The sequence below is a fragment of the Enoplosus armatus genome, chromosome 8 (genome assembly GCF_043641665.1).
Source record: "Enoplosus armatus isolate fEnoArm2 chromosome 8, fEnoArm2.hap1, whole genome shotgun sequence".
Classification (NCBI taxonomy): Eukaryota; Metazoa; Chordata; class Actinopteri; order Centrarchiformes; family Enoplosidae; genus Enoplosus; species Enoplosus armatus.
This window is the reverse complement of record NC_092187.1, coordinates 15,526,786-15,532,629: the sequence shown is the minus strand read 5'-3', so window position 1 is coordinate 15,532,629 and position 5,844 is coordinate 15,526,786.

The following is a 5,844-nucleotide window of genomic DNA, read 5'->3' as shown; positions in this document are numbered from 1 at the left end:
TTTTTTTTCTGTTCTGTTCTGATTTTCTTATTTTTAAGAGTCATCGTTAATGCTTTTTAACAGATCATTCTACCAAAAAGTTTAGTCAGTTTTAAGAAGATTTAACATATTTACCCAGGTTTTATGCCCCAAAAGGACACAGGTCACTGCAGTTTACAATAAACAAGGAAATCTTCTGGTAACAGAAAGTGAAGGCAAACATGGAGTATGCATGTTGTCCCCCGAAGTAAGTAAGTAAAAAAAGATATGGTTTAAGTACAGAATTGTTGCACTGTAAATGGTATTTTTAACACATTATCATCCGTTTTTGTTGTTGTAATTTTTAAAGGAATTTTCCTTCTTTAGGCTAAAAGGTAATATGACAATTTCACTTTTGGGTCATTTGTAAACCTAAGAGCAGTAGGTCATTGCCTGTTTCTTTCAGAGCAATAGTTCTCTGTCTCCAAGGATCGCTGGTCAGGCTGCAGCTGTCCTGATAAGACGAGGCTGTCTCCATCTCTCAGGAGACCACGGTTGTGGGAGACACTTTGCCAAAGACTCTTCTATCTATACTGTCTCCTCTGAGTATAACCTGAAGTGACATACAACGTGACTTATGCTAACTTACGTAAGCATAGTTCCTTTTTTAGAATCACAATACTTAATATAATCTCATCTAGCACAGTTGTAAATACTCCTCGGCAGGAAGTAACCTTCACAATTGGGTGGCATTACGTGGTGTTCACTTGTACTGCTCATCTCTATTCTTCTGGATCAAGCTTCAATGAATACTTTTTTAAAAATGAAAATGATAAGCCACACCTGTTTCAGTTGAGTGAGAGATGTAACACAAATACTAGGGATGTACAGAGTCATCTGCCTGCTCGAACATTTTTCGAACACGAAAAAGTGTGATGGAGTCAATAGTTGTTATCTATCAATATAACAATATATGTCTGATTTTGGGTAATTTTTGCTGATTTTCTATGCATTGATTTTTGAAGTCTGACTTTAATTCTGTCAATTCAACAAAGAATAAAGCTTCCAGGAACCCGAAACAAATGAAAAATGACACAAGCGCCCATAAAAATGTACAAATCTTTCATCATAATCACTCAAAATATTATCATAGAACAGTTCTAGGAACTAGAAACTAAGAGGACTTTCTGAAACACAAGAAAAGTAAAGTCAAGTGAAAAACTTTTACTACACAGAAAGGTAAAAAAAATGTTAAAAACGCTTTGGATGTAACATTTAACACACTCTGAAGAGCCGAGGACACATTTTGAAGAGGGTTGATGGGTAAAACAGTTAGTTAGTCAACAGCCTTTGTTAAAAGTTTTGTTTCCCTAACTGACAAATGTAGCTTGTAAAGAAACCATAACAACTGCTCATGATCTGCCGTGACTTTTTATATTTCAATAAATAGCATTTGGTGTGGTTGTGGTTGTTTTTCTGGTGGATAGAAATGTTTGTAGATAAACGACCCCGACAGGCATACAATAAGTAATCTCTTCTTTCTAAATTATTAAAAAAATTTCTTCTGGCAACATCATTCCATACGTTTTTATTCCAGTTCATGAAGCAGTGGGGAAAGCAGAGAGGGCAGCTAAATTAAAAATTAGGCCAGGAGGATTATTTTCTCATTTTGCAAGTTCATGGGTGAGTGTGCATTTGAAAATGAGTCAAACTGTGAGTCTGACAGTGTATTAGAGTAAGTCTAAGTGTGAATCCAAGTGGTAAATAGCAGTGTGGCACTGACATGCTGTAATTTCCTGACTTTGCATTGCGGGGCGTTTTCATTGCATACACAGGTTCATCTTTAACCTGCACACGAGTACTTTGGAGACTTGCCTTGAACCTGACGGGAGCTAGAGCGGGTGTTTTGTCAGTAACAGCTACGCAGCGCAGTTTAATTGTGGGGTCAAGGATTAGGAAACTGTGAGATGCAATTTACTCATTGACCTTCTGTCACCAAGTGATGCACACATGAATAGTTATTATTTTGAAAAAGAAATTCTGCTTGTCTTATATCACGGTAATAAAATAATGTCTATACTGCTGCAGCCACAAAGAAAGACATACACGCTTAAACACATTCAAGCATCACTAGTCCCCACTGTAGATCAGTAGTTCTCCATAACACTAATGTCTCAGTGCAAACCATGTATGTTCAGAGAAGGTCACAGTGTGCTCTTGTCAAGACACGTGATATGGTTTAGGAGGAGAGGGCAGATCAAAGACACAAACAAACCTAATTAGCAAACCAACAAATAAAGAAAGTATTAACTCATTGTCAACATGATGTCACCAGAAGGATATCGGAGAAGAAAAAGGGCAAGATCGCCCGTCTTTGTGTATGAAGTCTGGGAGAGAGTTTGAAGACCAATCTGCAATCTGCTTGAAAGGCTGACACTCTAACATAACTTGGTGCCAAATATCACTAAATGTAACTTCAAGCGTTTCCCAACACTGACAGTAACACAAGTCTCTAGTGACAATTTTAAAATAAAAAGATCAAGAAGAAATGATGATGTATTACTTTTCACAAGTATGACATTGGCTGCTTGTGATGACATTAACATGGGCCAGTCGTGCGGTGGTATTTGTAAAATGTCAACAACGCATTGTTTCTACAAAGACAAAGCAGAAGAATGTTTTGCTGTATAGCGCACATTTGTCTGACAAGATGTTGCTGAAGTACAGTGTGCTCTTTAAGACCAAGAATAGCAGTTGGAGGGTTTTCGCAGGGGCTTGCATGTCTGCCACAGTTTTGAGAATACCACTAGGGGTCACTAAGATGTGAATTTTCAAAAGCTAAAAAAAGTCCTTAATTTCTTTCCAAAAATTAGTTTAGTTGGACTAATATTAATAACAGAAGAATATAGTTGAATTTCCAGTTTAGATGGAGTGAAACCATTCCCATAGCAGAGAAGGTGACTCCACCATCGGGGAGAATCAATGTTATTTGAAGTGATGACTCAGTCGCCCTTGGTAGGCCAGAGACAGGTGAGAAAATGCAGCCATTTACACAAGTAGAGCTTTGAATTCAGTCCAAGTTGCCACAGGCAGCCAATGGGCAAGTCCAGAGGGAAAAGAGGATAATGGGGACATGGGGAAAAATGAATAGATTGAGCACAAGGTGTACTGCCACAATAAATCATAAAGCATGACTGCATGCTTTATGATTTATTGTGCCTGAAGGAAGAGCTTGGGACGCCAGCCAACAGAGATGCTGCATTCCAAACTAGAGATGACTGAATTGTAAACAGGAAGCGTTCCTGATGAGGAAAGAGAGAAATGTTATTAAGTGAAAACTTGGAGGATTGATTTGAGGATATGATGTGGGTTTTGCATGGATTGTTCTCTATAGCACACTCCAGTTACATCACACATTTGATATCAAAACACTGAAAAGCACATAAAGTATTTGCTATATGCATAAAAGATAATGAAAAACACAACAACAAAAAAAACTTGTTGCTCTCACAACAATATCAACAGGAGCCACAAACACTCTGCAGTAAGAGACTGGTGACTTTTCTTCTCAGGGTCACAGATGAGCACACTGCAATTCACACTACATAATGCAGAGGCACTGTTCTTTATTAAATATAATACTGAGCGACGCAGTGTATAGGTGTATCTGAACATTTAAAACATTTTTCCCACTATTGTATCCGTCACAGTTACATCACATGACATTTGACATGGTCACTGACTCTAGAGGCATATGTCATTTAGATAGTTTTGTTGGTGTTGCAGAAATTGTACTCTTACAGTCGCAGTCTTATTGCAGTTCCAATTTGATCTTACTCTTACTTCTATGTTTTATATTAATGTGTCTATGCATTGGCTACAAGTGAGTAAAGGTTGTTTAAAGTGAAATGTTATCAGTAAAAAGTGTTTGTTGTACAGCATTGCATCACGACAGTTTCTGCTCTATAACCAGTGACATGTTGTACATGTTAGACCTTTTCTTGCATTGACAACGGCTCAAGGCTGTTTTATAATTGTTAGGTTATGAAAGCAAGAACAGGTTGGAGTAGTGGAAGATAAGAAGAACGTCAAGGTGGAGATGCTGACACAGTCACTCCAATTTTCAGAGAAGGACAGAAAATAATGAGAGCATTCATATGCACACTAACAATTAATTAATTAACTAATTAACAAATGGCAAGTTTTGGATTACAATGTTTGCATGGTTCAAAGTAACTTGATTTCCATAATAACTGAGATAACATGGATTTAGTCAATAAAGGGATTGACATCAAGAAGCAGAACATGTCCTCACTTCTCTGTAACTGGCAACCTTTATGATATGCACAGTTCTGAAAAACAAATGTTAAAATCATAACTTTCACTGCAACTACCAGTGAGGCAGAAACTACTTTAAAAGGCCCTGATTTTGCACCTGCAGGAAAACAAAACAGCTTTAAAAAGCCAGGTGCATTAAAGCTTGAGAAATAGCTTTAGCATCTACTGTGTAATATAGGACTAAAGAATACCCATTAATCATTGTTTGAAGTCTTTGTCTTAAATAAAAATGATGGTGGGCCATGTTTGATTGTTCAAAAAACTTTTGAGAAGCTTTTGAATGAGAAGGAATATACAGGGGGATTCTCGTGGCGATGCAACAACCAGCGCTCTGTGCTTAAAATGTAAATTAACCATTTTAATGAATCACTCTCCAACCAGTAGACAAGTTTAAATCCAAATTAAAAACTCATGTTTAATGTGGAACGTCTGTAAATCACTCTGCACTCTGCATTTATCAATACATTAATATGAGTGATTCTTACAGTATCTGTTGCCCACAGCTGTTTTACACTGTATGAAAAGCTTATCCTTCAGTTCATTAAATCAGTAAATCCCTGCAGCTGTCTGAAGGCAGCAGGACACATGTGCTGATAAATTAGCAGCCTCTGATTTAAGAAGTGCCGAGCCAGAGCACAGTGCCATTACGCATGGCATCCACTGTGTTTACCTCCATTAAATCACGTGCAAATGACACCGGGCTGCTACAAAACAACCCCCCACACGTCCACACACGCCAGACTGGTCATCAGCCTGGTTATAACTCAGTCTTCTGTTGTTTATGCAGGAGATGTCGGATTACTCAGCAATCCTGAGTGTCTGGAAATGAAGCTACAGTCTGATCCCTTAATCTTAAAACTACAGATGAAGTGAGGAATCTCAGTGTCATTCTTTATGCTGACCTCAAATTTCACCATCCATTTTATCAAAACTAGACCTTGAACATGCTTTTATAACCAGCAGAATAGACTACTGCGATGTGCCTACACCTATACTGTGGGCTCCAGCCCATTTAAAGTTTCAGGGACGAAGAAAAGAAAGTCCATTTCACCTCTCATCAAATCACTGCTTCCAGTATTCGCACTAGTTTTGACTTCTCTTGCTTGTCTGTAAAGCACTGAATGGCCTTGCTCCACAATTTATGATGTCGGGTCACCTGGCACTGGTCTCCTTGTTGTACTGAGGATCAATTCAAAGTATGGTGAGCCTGCCTTTAGTTTCTGTGCTCCTAGCTGCTGAATTGCCTACTTGAGGACCTGACATGTGCTCAGACTCACTTCTTTTAAAAGCAGCCTGAACTTTTCTTTTTTTTTTCCTCTTGCCTTTAAATAATACTCCTTAGCAGGTAAGTAGTTTGAGTGTATGGACCAAGCAACTGTGAAGGGGTCTCCCGAAACTCCATGTTTTTCATTCTTTTTTTCCCTAAATGCAGAAGATGTAAATGTGTGGCCAGATATTCAAGCGTTCAAGAACTGGTTAAGACCCTGCTCAAATCAAGACAATGAGATACGATAAAGGCAAATGTAAAGCGATGAGCTCAAGTTTGTG